We start from the raw sequence: 16,039 nt of genomic DNA, 5'->3' as shown, positions 1-16,039 counted from the left end.
GAGACCAGCTGGAGGTCACTAAGGAGAAAGAGACAGAGTAGCAGGTGTGGAGTTCTGTCCAAAGGTCCACCTGCACAGACAGAGGGACCAGTAATAAGAATCTCCTGAATCCTAGGTATTAGAGAAGGAGTGCCAGGGAGCCCTCTGGAATAAAGAAGCATCTCTCTTGGTTAGAGCCTTTTCCAGCCAGCTCTCCCTGAAACTCATTGGTGCCAACAAAAGAAAAATCTGCTTCTACCACTGTTCAGGCTCAGAGAGAATGAACCCCCTGGCTAGGAGGCCACCGCCCTACCTGTGATCTCTCCTTCATCCTCCTCCCTGCTCCTCCAAAACAGCACCTAGAAAGTGGTAGAGACAATGGAAGCTGACCACTCTTCTCCCTGAAATAAGCCCCAGCACGGGAGGCATCAGAAACTTTGACTTCTAGTGAAGATCAAAGCTTTTGAACAATATCCTCAATTGAATGGTTGGCTGAAATGAGCTGTATTTTCAGATTAGAGCCACCATAGGTCCCTCAGGCCCCTGAAGCAGGTCTGGCTCTTGGCAAATATACATCAGCACAACCATCCAGACTGCTAAACAGTTGCCCTCCCACCCCAGCTCACCTCCAGGACCTCAAGCTTAAATCGCATAATCTGCAAATCCCTAACCAAGTGCAAAGAGATAGCTAAATCCTGGTGTCCTAGAAGCAATAAGATGAATGAAGAAGTACCTGTCACTTGTGTGCTGGGGGCTCCTGCTCAAGCATTGGTGACATCACATTTCTGACTGGAGGACCCCACATATTACCAGGCCTAATGTTTTCCTTCACTAAAGCAATATAGGTCAGTATGTTATCCTGAGCACCACCACATAAGAAGCCATTGAAGCCCATAGTAAATGCCAAGAACTACACTGTGAGGTGGCAGAGATTATCAAGACCTGGCACTTGTCTTCAGGTGGGTCCTCAAAATTATACTAGCACCCGCTGCAGCTCTCCACACCTGGACCCCACTACATGGACCTGTCCTTTGCAGCTGTCAGGATTGTGTCCAGCAACATTCCCTGCCATTTTAGGGCACCCTACCATCTAACATGCCGCAGTGGCCGCGTGGTCTTCAGACGCACACTGCATTGTGCCCCCGCCCCATAGGTCCACTGTCCATCCAGGCTACAGCTCTAAGGTAGCAGAGACCCCTGCCTCGCTCACCATCCCCGGCATTTAAGACATTTGGTACAGGACAGCTCTGAATAAAACCTTATTTACACTGATAACAGATATTTGGACACCAGCTCCCCCAGGGGCCTTCCATTCCAAGCCCCTACTCAGCTCTCCATCCTGGCAAGAACCCCACAGCTTCAATCTAGTGAATGTGGGGCCTCCAGGAAAATCTGTCCCACCAGGATGTGCTTTGAAAGCAGACCTAGGCTGCGATTGCATCAGCACTGAAACAAAAGCATCAGGTCACCATTATTCTGGCTCCTGAAAGGCAAGATGGATACATTTCAGAAGGAATTCCCACAGTTCATGTCTAATGAATTTTTATCAATCTGGAGGATATAGGTCTGCAAAGCCAGGTTTTGCATGAGGACTTTGGTGTTAAGATAGAAAGAAAATTTTCCAAAAAATTCTTCCCTTTGTTCTAATTGCACTGCAATGTTATGCTTGTGCTGCTGTGGATAAGATGGAAATGTCTCCAAACTCGGAGTTACGATTAAAAACACTTCATGGCTCCTATTGGCCTTCATAACAATTTCAATATCTGCCCACCAATGTGTGGAGTCCTCATTATAATAAATTTTTGAGGAGTCCTTTCCTTTCATTATTTTGCTGACATGTTTCCTCCAAAATAACTGAATCTACCTTTTTTTTCTGAGGCTCTTCACTTCTCTTATGTAATTAATAGTACACTGATTTTGTCATAACACATCAAGAAATACCTCAAAACAAAAAGATGTTCAGGACACAGCTCTAACTCAGAGTCCAAATTCTTGAAGGAAGACAGTTGATTAACTGAAAAGGGGATTTTTCAGTATACAACAATATAACATATTCAGTGATTTGATACAGAAGTGAAGGACATTCGAGTAATAGAAATGAATATGAAAACAGCTCATTTATTACACACTTAGGAGCAGAGAGACATGAAGCTGGACACTTAAAATACAGTATCTTATTTGATCCTCACTGCAGCACTAAATTCAGGTGCTATTATTAGGCCCATTATACAGATGAGTATAGATGAGACTCAGGCTAAGGGATTTGCCCAAAGTCACAGAGCTAATAACGCTGCAGTTCAAACCTAGATGAGTTTGATTCTATGTAACATTCTTGTTGTTTTAACTCACATGCTTATCTCATATATGAAACCCCCCTTGCATCTGCTGTGCTTTGCATCCTTTCCCCCAAATAAGTGGAGAGACCCGACTCTCAGGACAGGCGGAGTCATATTGCTCCCACTGTAATAAATGGCATTTATAAGTCATGGCTTTAAAACTAGATTTTCAAAAAAGAAAAACAAAACATGCTCATAATTTTTAAAAATGGCATGTATTCTTTCATTGCTGAATGCAGAATTTATATAAATATCCATAAGATCAAACTTATTAAAAATCTTTCTAATCTTATTTACCCTTACTATTGCTTTGCTAGTTGACTCATTGGTTTCTCCCCCTGTGGCTATAAATTTTTTTAGGATTGTAATTCTATGAATTTTGACTTCTAGATTTTGAGACCATGTTGTTAGTGACACTTAAGCTGAGAATAATTATATCTTAGTAGAAAAGACATATTTTTATTTTTAAGAACTAAATGGCTTAATTTCCAAAATGCTTTACCTTTTATTTAATGTTAATATTGCTATAATCACTTTTTGTTGGCTAGTATTTCCATGGTATATTTTTTGTCTCCGTTTAATTTTTTCTTTGCCATTTTATTTATTTATTTTGGTATAATTAACATACAGTGTTATATCAGTCTCAGGTATACAGTATAGTGATTCTATACATTTCTCAGTGCTCATCAAAACAAAGGTTCTCCCCTTTATCTATTTTACCCATCTCCCCACCCACCTCTCTGGCTACTACCAGTTTTTTTTTTCTCTATATTTAAGAGTCCGCGATTTTAGTTTGCCTCTTTTTTCCCTTTGTTCATTTGTTTTGTTTCTTAAATTCCACATGAGTGAAATAAAACACAAGCTCAAAATGTATTAAAGACCTAAATGTGAGAGCTGAAACCATAAAATCTCTAGAATAAAACATAGGCAATCATTTATTTGTTATTGGCCATAAAATATTTTTCTAGATATGTCACCTCTGGCAAGAGAAATAAAAGCAAAATTGAACTATTGACACTATACTAAAATAAAAAGCTTTTGCACAGTGAAGGAAATAATCAACAAAATAAACAAGCCATCTATGGAATGGAAGAAGGTATTTGCAAATGACATATCTGATAAGGGGTTAATATCCAAAATATTAAGTTCCAAAAGAACTTTCACAACTCAATACCAAAAAAGCAAATAATCTAATAAAAGTGGGCAGAGGACCTGAAAAGACTTTTTTTTTTTTCCAGAGAGGACATTCAGATGGCCAACAGACACATGAAAAGATGTTCAACATCACTGATCACCAGGGAAATGCAAATCAAAACCATGATGAGATATCACTATATATCTGCTAGAATGTCTAAAATCAAAAACACAAGAAATCCTAGAGGAGAACGCAAGAAGCAACCTCTTTGACTTTGGCCACTGTAACTTCTTGTTAGACATTTCGCCAAAGGCAAGGGAAACAAAAGCAAACATGAATTATTGGGACTTTATCAGGGTAAGAAGTTTTGTACAGCAAACAGTCAATGAAACTAAATGAAATGGGAGAAGATAATGGCAAATGTGACTTCTCAGCTAAAGGACTGGTATCCAAAATCTATCCAAAATCTATTTATATCTATAAATCTACTTATCAAACTCAACACCCAAAAAAACAAACAATCCAGTCAAGAAATGGATAGAAGACATGAACAGACATTTCTTCAAAGAAGATATACAAAAGGCTAACAGACACATAAAAAAATGCTCAACATCACTTGGCATCAGGGAAATACAAATCAAAACCACAATGATATACCATCTCACATCAGTCTGAATGGCTAAAATGAACAACTTAGGAAACAACAGATGTTGGCAAGGATGAGGAGAAAGGGGAACCATCTTATACCTTTGGTGGAAAGGCAAACTGGTTGCAGCCACTCTGCAAAACAGTATGGAGGTTCCTCAAAAAGTTAAAAATAGAGCTACCTTATGACCCAGCAATTGCACTCCTAGGTATTTATCCAAAGAATACAACCATAGTGATTCCAAGGGTCATCTGCACCCCAATATTTATAGCAGCAATGTCCACAATAGCCAAGACATGGAAAGAGCCCAGATGTTCATGACAGATAAGTGGATAAAGAAGATGTGGATATATATACAATATACAATGTATATATACAATGATATATATACCATTGTGGTATATATATAATGGAATACTACTACTCAGTCATCAAAAAAATGAAGTCTTGCCATTTGCAACAACGTGGATGGAACTAGAGGGTATTATGCTAAGTGAAATATGTCAGTCAAAGAAAGACAAATGACATTTGTCATTTTATTTTAGATGGAAGTTTAAGGCTAAGTCTTGTATTTCTTTGTTATAATCAAACATAAAATTCCCTTGATTTATAATGCAAATTTAGAGTTTATATTGCAATATTTGTACTTATTGTCACCGTCCTATTTGGTGCTTTATCTTTAAAAAAAAAAAAAAGATTTTATTTACTTATTCATGGGAGGTACAGAGAGAGAGGCAGAGACATAGGCAGAGGGAAAAGCAGGCTCCCTGGACTCAATCCCAGGACTCCAGGATCACGCCCTGAGCTAAAGGCAGAGGCTCAACCTCTGAGCCACCCAGGTGTCCTGATGCTTTTTCTTTACCAGGTTATTCACTGTTTCTTTACTTCTTCTTATCTTCTATCAGATTGATTAGATTTTAATTTATTTTTCCTTCTAATGGTTTTGAAGTTTGCATTCTATTTCCATTTTTGTAGTTACCCTCGAATTTTTATTTTATATACTTAAGTTCATAAATATAAAACTAATCACCTACCTCCTGAACACTACAAAAATACTGGAACACATCACTTCTGATTCTACTCTTTCATCTACCATGTTATTGCTTTTTAGCATTTTATTGCACCTTATCTCTAAGCCTTCCAAAATTTCTTTCTTTTATTTTTCAGTCAATGGTCTTTTAGATTTTCTAATATTTTTCTGCCATTTTTTTAGTCCTGTTATTCCTGGCAGCTGACTCCTATCTTGCATTTGATATCCACCTTATTACAGCCTGTCTTTTTGGTAGTTAATTTATTGATGACTTTCTAAGGGAGAAACTTACTCAATCCCTGTTTTCCTGAAAATATCATTATTCCTTTGCTTTGGCATTAATTGTTGCAGTAAACAATCTTTTGTCGGTATACTATCTTCGGGGGGGGGGGGGAATTTACGTCTCTTTCATATCTTCCAGTCTTAATTAATCTGGTATGGTTCTGTTTTATACATTCTTCTCAGAACTCCTGTGCTTCCCTAGAAATGAAAATGTATATTTTTCTTGACATCTGAAAGATTCTCAGCTATTATCTTTTAAGTATTGCTGGTCCTTCATTTGCTTTATTTTCCCTTAAAACTCACATTTCAAGAAATCAGTTCGGTTTCTTCTCCACATCTCTTAGCTGATCTTTCCATATCTTTTCCTTCCTGTGATGCATTCTGTTTGACTTCCTCAGAACTACCTTCCAATTTACTAATTCTTCAGCTGTGTATCTAATCTGTGCTTTATCCTACCCACTGGGTCCTTACGTTCAATGACAATAGTTTTCACTTAAAGAACTTCATCACTTTCCACTCTGACTAATCTTTTCATTGTGGTTTTCATTCATCCTCTTATCTCTTTAGTACTGTGAAATATACTTATACCATTGTTCTTTTCAGATGAATGTACTCTTTCCACTTTTGAAGGTGCTAATTATATTTCATTTGTGGATTCTGTCTCATTGTGGTTCACTTTCTCGAGTGGTTGGTTTACATTTCCCATTGTCAGCTCATCTTCAGTGAAGCTATTTTTTTTCTATGAGACTCCCTTGACCCTCAGGTTGTTAAAGTTTCCCTACAGCAATAATTTCACATTTGCTTCTGCTAAAAATGTAGGACTTTAATGGTCCTGAACAGTTATTTTATTTCTCTACTTGGAATTCCCACACCAGGCTGGTAGTACAAATTTGGATTGCACATCTGCATGTGCACAGACCTGACATTTCAATTCTTCATGGATGACTTTCCCCTCTCCCCTTCCCTTGGCAGAAATTTTTTTACAGAATTCTTGAGTATGTTAATTTCTATTAAACGGAAGGGACAGCTCTTTGAGGCTCTAGACTTTATGCAGGGGCCTCAGTTCTAGCCACTTCTCCTCAGCACAGTCCAACATCTGATCTCCAGTCCTACACAAAGGTGAGACTCCCAACTTCTGCCCCAAAGGTCTCTGAGCATCAAATCCTCATTTTGACTCCTGGACATTTCACTTTTTCCTTTTTTGTCTAAAGTTAGCTAAGCATTACAAATAATTTTAGTTCTATCTTATGAAATATAAAGTGCTCTTCGGAATTTCGCCACTAAATATCCTTACACACACACACACACACACACTCACTCACTCACATACATTGCTGTTACCTGACTAACTCCTGCTGCTTTTCAGGCCCCAATTTAATTTTTTTTTCATAATAAATTTATTTTTTATTGGTGTTCAATTTGCCAACATACAGAATAACACCCAGTGCTCATCCCGTCAAGTGTCCCCCTCAGTACCCGTCACCCATTCACCCCCACCCCCCACCCTCCTCCCCTTCCACCACCCCTAGTTCGTTTCCCAGAGTTAGGAGTCTTTATGTTCTGTCTCCCTTTCTGATATTTCCTACCCATTTCTTCTCCTTTCCCTTCTATTCCCTTTCACTATTATTTATATTCCCCAAATGAATGAGAACATACACTGTTTGTCTTTCTCCGATTGACTCATTTCACTCAGCATAATACCCTCCAGTTCCATCCACGTTACCCCAAAGATACAGATGCAATGAAACGCCGGGACACCTACACCCCGATGTTTATAGCAGGCCCCAATTTAGATACATTTTCTCCACTAAGCTTTCTCTGACCTTTCCACTCCAGTGACAATAGGAGGTATCCTTGCCATATACCCCCAGGCCTCCATACGTATCCTATCAGAGCATTTCTCCTCCAGTTCCTACAACAATCTGTAAGATTTCTGAGAGCAGGATTAAGTCTTGTCCCTGTTTATACCCAGCAGTTTAGCTTGAGTTAAGGCACTCTTTACATGTGCTGTGATCACCTCTCACATACTGGATGCTATCCTGGTTGAGGTAGGTGTACAGTGCCATTAGACAGAGCCCAGGATCTTATTGGAAGAGCAGATCCTCTTCTCCTTATCCCTATGGCCCCATCTCAAACTCAGTGTATTTCCTGCAATAATTTGCTTTCAGGACTTTCCCATAGATTGTGAGTTTCTTGGGTATAGGTAAGAGAAGAAGGGTGTGGAAAACAAAACGGAGTCTCTCAGTGAGCCTTAACAGGCTCTCATCTGAGGTCTCAGAACTAATGAGAAGCCTCTTGGTCCAGATCTGATGGGTCTGGCCTCATCCATTCTCTTCTTGTTTGCCTCAGTCTCCTGCTGTCCTGGCATCTGGACCAACCAGGAACTGTACAGGCTTGTTGAGCAGAGGATAAGATGAGGGGCCCAGATGCTGCTTAGAATGAGTGTGGAGATGCCATCTTGCTATTCAGATGTGAACTCCTAGCAGCATCAGTGTCTCCCAGGAGCTGGTTGGAAATCCAATTTCATGGGCCCCATCCAGAACTGCTCAATCAGATGTATACTTTTAACACAAAGCTTGTGTGATTCACTTCACATTTCAGTGTGAGAAGGGCTGACCTACAAGAAACCTAAGCTCTGTACATAAGGAACTTGGAGCCAGGTGGGTGTGGACTGAGAAAGTGCCAGGCCTGGGGTTGAAATTCAGGGTTAAGCTTCTCTCTTCTATACAGCACTTCTCCTGGACACAAAAGGTCCCATGGGATTCCCAGCCTAGTGTTAATTCACCTCAGTCTGTTCCCAGCCATAGGACCCCTCAGGCTGAGAATTCCTGGCACCCCTGAGGCCTTTCTTTATGTTCCCAGCAAAGATAGGCTTGCTCCTCACTCTGCCCAGGCACTCACTATAGGCAGAGAAGATTCTGAGGAGAGTGTTGGATTAGGGACCCCTCTCTGTCCTTCCTTCTTGGGTTGCACTGGATCCCCAGGCTCCTCTTGTGGCTCTGGGTGTGAGAAGACAGCCAGGCCAGGAGGAGAGAAGGCCCCCATATTTCAGTCAGCCAGAGCAGCCCTAACACAGTACACAGGCTGGGGGCAGGGGTGGGGGGGGCAGGGAATAGTTGCTTAACCAGACATTGGTTCCTCATGGTTCTAGAGGCTGGATATCCAAGATCAAACTGTCAGCAAGTTGGGTTTCTCCTGAGGGCTACTCCCTGGCTTGCAGCCTGTGTCTTCTCACAGTGTCCTCACCTGGCCTTTTCTCTGTGCATCCCTGGTGGCATTTCCTCTTCTTAAAAAGGACACCAGTCCTCTGGAATCACCCCCACCACCACATGAGCTCCTTTAACCTTAATCACCTCTTTAAATGTCCTTTCTCCCAATATAGTCATATTCTGAGGTGCTGGGGAGAGGGCTTTAACATACGAACTGGGATATACAATTCAGCTGTCTGCAGAGGAGGAGAGTCTGAAAAGTTGCTTTCCCTCTGCACGCTGCATTCTGCATGGCAATTCTTGAGGCTACCCTTGCCATATCCCTGCGGGGCCTGGTGCCTAGGTGATTGGGGCATAGGTTATGGAGAAGAGAGAAAAATGAATGAGGATATGGATGTTTTCTCTCTGGTCAAACCCAGACTGATCTCTGAGAAAGTAGCCCTGACTTCTGCTCTGCTGTGTGTTCTTAGCTGCTGCTGCCCCAGAACAGGACCTCCTCTTTAGCTCACAGCGAAATTTGGCCCTGTCTCCTTTTTGTTGTTTTTAAGTTAGAGTGCTTATTTTGATCCATGTGCAGTCTACCCGCTGGAACTGAAATGTCCGTGAAAAATTACTTCAAAGACACGTTTTTAAAACCCACTGTCCGTAAGTCCCCTGAGAGGGTCTATGACAACTCTGGAAATTCCTCAGCCCATTATGTTCTCAATCCTGCTTAATGGGGGAGGGGGACCATAATTTATTTTTTAAAAGATTTTGAAGTCTTCAAATGTACCCCCTGGCTAGTTGAAAGTCAAAAGAAATCTCATTTGTATTTCCCTAATGCTCCAAGATTTGATGGCTAAGAAATGCTTCCATCAAGATTTTTGCTTTGGTTTCTCCTCATTTCCTTGACTATTTATTAGCGATTCACAATTAGAATACACAGTTACCCAGAGAAGTTTTAAAAGGACTGAAGTTAAACCCTAGAACAAATTAAAATAGATACAGACAAGCTGTGTAAATAGAGGTTAAAAATAATAATAACGTGCCCCCATAGCTTGAGAGAAAAGCAGACTGGACCTCTCCTTCTAGCTTAAGGGAACGCCTTCCCCAAGACATCTGAGATTCTCCAAGCACTCGCATCCAAACAACCACCTGAAGTCCTCCCCAGATGAGAGGCAGTGAAGGTGAAGCCCCACCGTAGCCCAGGATGTGCTCTGAGGATGCACAAAGGGGCCACGCTGTCATTCTGCCAATGCCAGAAGAAGTGCCCACCGTCTAGGGATTTCCCTCCACAAGCAAAGGCTCTCTCCGATGGTTATCCCACTTTGGTTCTGTCTCAAATATGCTTGTGGGATTTGATTTGACCTTCATAGAAAAGGAAGTACCATCAGACCACATCAGACTTTATAAGTAAGCAGAGAATAGTAACAGGCTGCTGTCAGGATCCACCTACCTGGGGACATGCCAGGAGAGCTCACCACTCCTCTCCAGTGGTTTTTCCTCACTTGTTAAAAAGCTACCACACTTTTACCTTTTACCTCTCCCTTTGATGAGATTGCCAACTTCTAGGCTCCCAGACAGCTCTCCTCTTAAAATGGGCTTCCAGCCATGATCACTGTGCAAACCCACCTAATACAGAATTCTATTCCTTTATCTTAGTCGGTGGGGAAACTGAGATAGTGGCCTGGTCAAGAATCGTCAATTCAGAACAGAATGTTCTTGCCATACTACAGGTCAAAGCTTATGTGGATTTGCCAGTGGAATTGGATTCTGGTCCTTTCCTTCAGATGTTATGCACTTCCATGGATTGAGAAAGGGACAATGAGGCGGTTCCTGAAAAAGAAAGATCTGGGAGAATGAGCCCCTTAACCCGTTCACTGAGGTTCAGAGACATAAAAATATAGGCAGTGGTTGAAGATGCCCAACTAAAGTCAAAAAAAGATAAGGGAATTACATTAAGAATGAGGACCAGGGCATGGATATTAGACAGCAGTGTCATAATGTCCAGCTTACATTGGATCCCATCCTGACACAACACATTGGCGGCATATGCAAGCCCAAGGGCAAAATATATGTCTGTTGTTTAAAAAAAAAAAAAAAAAAAGAACTATAATCTTTCGGAATTCAGGTGTATTGTGTATTGCCCTTGAGACACCCCTACTGATGGATCCAAAGCAACCCAGCACCCAAGCATCAGGTGACACCAAGGGCAGTGAGCCTGCACCACCAGATATACAGCCCATGGGTCTTTAGAAGGCACAGTGTCCGTACTGTATTTTTACTGAAAACACCAGAGTTGTGCATAATTTGTATCACAACAATGGCTGGAGGGTTAGGATAAATTTATTTTGTAGGTGAGTGTGAGTCCCCAACACCCACATCAGACAAGCTGTGAGGACAGGCTGGCCTGACATCAAAGTCAAGAGTATGCTCCCATTTGGAAGTCCTGGGAACATTTATGCAGAAGTGTCCCAGGGCACCACTAGAACTCTTGCTGCTGAGGGCGGCAGTAGGAGGGGGGAGTTGCCATTGTAAAGGAATCCAGTGTTTATGGGATACAAATGTAAATGTGACTGCCTTTGTCCTCTCTAACTGATAAAGTGTGGGACTTGCTGGTTTGGCTATGCAGGTATTGTTCTCACCAGGCCACTCCTTGCTACTCTCCTGTCCTGTGTGATATGGCCCTGCGCCTGTGGATGCTGGTGTTAAGGCAATAAATGTTGAGCCTATTTTATCAAGTTTTAGTTATGGTTATTAGAGGGAGGCCTGAAAGGCCAGGTGGTTACTTGAGGTTTCCCCTGAAGGGGGTGGGGGTGGCAGGCATTACTGAAGTCAATAATTAGGAGAAAGAATTTATCAGAAAGGAAATAGGAACTTCCTCTCCCTACTAAGGCAGACAGATAAGGGACCGCTCTGCATCTCACCAAGTTCACTCTGCTTTTTGGATTTGGGAGGGTCAAAGACTACTTGTGGACCTCTGGCTGGGAAGCACAGAGACAGAGCCCACTATCTAGAGGAAACAGGAGCTTAAATGCAAAGGTCCTCAAGCATCTAGAACTGGGGAGCCAGACCACCCAGATCCATGCTACACTATGGTTCATATTTGTCTTTCTAACATTATCCCGGACTCCAGCCAAGTCTTATCTAAGTGTCCTGGCCTCGCCTCAGCTTTGTTCCTAGGAAAGGGGTAACTATCTTCACTTAAGACTGAGTCACTCAGGGCCATGGAGTCCCCTTAAGAAGGATGAGAGAGTAGGGGTAGCCACACAGAGACCCAAAGGTAAAGGTGAATCCTGATGAGACCATGTGCTGAAATAAGGAGAGGAAGAACATGCACAAAACCTACAAATATGATTCTTATTCTACATTTTCATTTTCCAGGTCTGCCAGCAAACCCCACCAGATGACCAGCCATCAGAAGGGTGGGCAAGGTGTACAGGTCCAAGGACACAGCCTGTATCTACAGAACAGATGGAGTTAGAGCCTCCTTCATTTTGAGTAGGGAGCCAGCCTGAAGCTGAGACAGGTGGAGACTGGGAGGGTCAAGTACTGGTGGGGAGGCAGGGGCTGTGTAGGAAGAATTCACCTGGGGGTAACCAGGCAATAGAGAAGTTGGGATGCCAACTGTAGCATCTTGAGGGCAAGAGAATGGACCCATGCCCTCCATTCTATCATCATTGCCCACACTGAGGAGTCAAGCTCTGGTAGTGGGAAGAAGCTCCTTTGGGATCATTTTGTCCACAGATGGAGCAGTGTAGCTGGGATAATTTAGAAGCAAAAGACCCAGGACAGGCTTCCACCTCTATTGGAAACCCTCTGCCTCCTAGAAAGTTAAACCATCACGTGTTTCCTTCCTAGTCAGTATGTATCCCTCAAATCTGGGATAGGAGCTTAAAACTTAATTGGTAGAGTTTAGAAGAATAAAGATACCTTGAAGGGGAAAAATAAGCTTTGAAAAGATAATGAAAGGTTGGTTGGTTGGTTTTAAAGCAAAGTTGAGCTGTAGGGGTGTTCTATTTTGTAAACAAAATGCCACAGCCTAAACTCAAGGCTAATGGATCAGAAACAATTCCAGGCACCAAATTCTGGGCACTCAGGCAAGAAGATGAAACAGCAAGAGCTCAACTTTCCTGAAGCTTAGAGAAGGAGCTAGAACTGATTTCAGGGCTTCAAAGGCCTCCTGCATCTATGGTAGCCTCCAGGGAGCAAGGATACCTCACCTTGTGTTGGCAAAGGTAGCAGGTTCTAGCTCTGCACTTGAGGATTTTTTAAGACAGATTTGACCTCAGCAGACTGGTGTCTCGGAGCAGAAAAATGAAAGAAGGACCATAAACAGGTCACATACCCAATCTCATTCACTCATCTGTGCCCATGTGGCCAAGGCACAGTCATCACTCAAGAAAAACCCTCTCAGGGACAGTCAAAGCAATTATCCCGTGTCATGTGGTGAGGCGCTAAGCATCTTTCCATTATCCCCATCTTAAAGACACAGAGCTGCAGGCTGAGGATGGGTTCAGCTTGAATCTTTTCCAAGTAGAAAGGCTCGATGGAGACTAAGGTGCGATTCCAAACCTCCTCCCCGGACCTGCATTCTAAGCACTCATGTGCAGAAGCCTCCTGCCCCTGTAGCAGCCCCATGTCAGCTAGTGAACCCATGCCCCTGGCAGGGCTGTGGCAGCACTGCAGGTGACCACCTTCCTAGGTGATTATGAGGTCAAGTTCAGCCATTTCCTCACTCTTCCAGACAGCAGACCCCACTCTATCCAGAATTATTCCCTTTACCTTAAGTTGTGATTTGCAACTAGGCTTTAATAAAATGCATTTAAAACTAAAAGGGTCTAGAACAGAGTTGAGTGTGGCTTTGAAGACAGATTTGGGTCCTTAGTTCAGCCTTGGTGCCCTCGCTGTACCATCAGCAGAGTTGTGAAGCATATGCTCCCTGAAGTCACAGGAAGGGCAACAGATCAAGCTGGAAGAATGGGGCAACCTCATGATATTCCAAACCCGGGCAAGCTGCTTCTGCAGACAGATACGTCTCATTGGCTAAGTACGTAGGAAGGCAATTTTTTTCCCCACTAAAAACTTGAAGACCATTCTAGATGTTGGTTTCATGGTTAATTTGCTTCCAGAAAAGCAAGTCAAATCAACTATAGGATGGAGAAAACTTCAGATGGAGTCACACCAAGGGGTCATGGATGAAGACAGAAGAAAGATGTAGATGTGCACAGTGAAGTCAAGTAGTGTAGCACAGACATGAGAGTGCAGACCCGGAACCACAACACCATGCACATCCTTTGCTCATCCTGTCTTTGTGCATGTTACTTAACCTTTTTTTTGTCTCAGTTTCCACATCCAAGAAATGGGAAAAGTATCTTTTCATGTGCTTGTTGTGAAAACAACTGGATTAACACATACAAGTGCTTAGTCAAATAGCCTGGCGCATAGTAACACTATGTGGGGTAGTTCTTCATATTGTTTTATGAAACTCTGTTCCTTAGGCACGTTTTTTCACTACTGACCTTCAGAGGGATATTGACTGCAGAAAAGATGCCAGTTACAAATTTCTGTGATCTCTTACCCTTGAGTTTGTGGATCAGAGCTCAGAAATGACTGAGGCACTCACCCTGAACTCCGAATGTTTCTGGCAGAACTTTTTCCACTCCAAGGAGTCGCCAACTGATTATATTGAATACATCTCACTCTGAGCCAGAAATGTGATAACACACATTTCCTTAGAGGGATGACCAGCAGGCTTGAAGTGAAAACACGCAAGAAGCTGATAAAACATGGAATGCATGTGTCTCCACACCAAAGGGGAGAAAGAAGAGGAAAAGGAAAGAAAATGAGGAGTAAGAAGAGGAACAGAAGTTTTCAAAGGGACTTCAGGTTCATGTTGCTTCCACATGGAGGTAGAAGTATGCATTCAGACCTGCTTCTCCACCTACGGTCTATGCTTGGTCCTTAGTGGCCACAGCCACACATAGGCTGGACAGAAAAGGGTTTACCTTTTCTGTTCACTCTTCCCCCCACCATCTGATATACCATTAAACACTGTTGATTTTGTCTAATCCTGTGCAAGCTCATGATTTCACTTCCAACCAATACCTCACTCAAGGAAATCTCACTACATCTGTCTGGATCTCCCAAGCCATGAGGAGTGGAGAGGGTGTCAGGTTACCTAGCCAAAGTCAGCTAGTCCTAAATGGGGAAGTAGAGAGAAGAGGAGAAAAAAGTCAGTATCCACCAACCAAAAATGTTCAATATGCAGCCCCCACTGCAGTGAGGCATCATTCATTCCTCTATGGCAGACAACAACTGTGCCTGTCCCTTATGGGATAGTTTGGCTTTTCGCCGTCTCAGTGTCTTCTTTTGTTGCTGCCAGTCAAATGCCCCTTTGCTCCCACTGGCTTTTCTGTCTGAGGGCTGCTGCTCCTGAACTGTCTCTCTGTGAGTCATCTGGCATACACAATTCCAATGTGTCCACATCCCTCTGTGTGTCTCATTTTTAAAATCCAAAAGAAAGAGGATTTAACTGGGTCAATATGGTGCCATATGGAGCAAGCCTGCTGGGCAGGGCTGTTGCAACAGGCCACAGCCCAGAAAACCTAAAGACAGCTGCTTTGGAACAGGCTCACACCCAGAGCCCTGTCATTTGTGGCAAGATCATATAAAATTAAAATCTTCGCTGACCTTCAGTAGTCAACGTATTAATTTATAAGTCTAGATTTTTTTGGGTGGGGTGTGACTTCAGTGGATATAGGCATTAAGGAATACCCAACTGTAAGTGATATCAGAAAGATAGGAGCGAGGCAAAGAACAACCATTTCATGAACAGTCTGAGATATGCAGGAATATTAAAGCTCTTTTAGGGTCATTTTGCACTTCGCAAATTCAGACCTACGGGCAAGCAGAACAAGAGTGTGTCATCCTAGCCATTCACAATTTTTTTTTTTTAAATGTCCTTTCTGATCAGCAGTTTATGGGAGGAGTTTCTCTACCACAACAGGTCAGGGCAGCCCCTCATGTGAAGTCAGCATTTAAACATTCAGCGGGGATGTGCTGGACCACCCAGACTCCCCCAGCTCCCACCCCAGCCGCCACACTGAATGTCCCTGTGCTTGCTGGAGTTCTGGGATCCAGGCCACAAAGATGCTTCAAGATTTCTGACTTTGATACCAATGCAACTGATTGCAATAGTACACACATCTAAAGGGAGAAACACATATTTCGGTGAGTGATAGAGGAAGTGGCTTGAGAAAATATTCCAGATCTTGTTAAAATTTTTTTGTGGCCATGGGAATCCTGCTTAACCTTTAGCTCCCTTAGTCATAAAAAGGAGATGTAGATATGCACTCAAATGTGCACATAGATTCCAGCAGAGATTAATAGGAGCAGCCACTTATAAATACAATGGCTGAGGAGGGTCATTTGGCAAGGGGA

General features: G+C 42.5%; 1 long non-coding RNA gene across 1 annotated transcript in view; it reads right to left on the bottom strand.

The window, feature by feature from the left end:
• Positions 1–16,039, bottom strand: part of LOC140621210 (uncharacterized) — a 72,428-nt gene that overhangs the window by 4,421 nt on the left and 51,968 nt on the right. The window lies entirely within an intron of this gene.

This window comes from Canis lupus, chromosome 29 (assembly GCF_048164855.1).
Source record: "Canis lupus baileyi chromosome 29, mCanLup2.hap1, whole genome shotgun sequence".
Taxonomy (NCBI): domain Eukaryota; kingdom Metazoa; phylum Chordata; class Mammalia; order Carnivora; family Canidae; genus Canis; species Canis lupus.
This window is presented reverse-complemented; position numbering and strand designations above follow the sequence as displayed.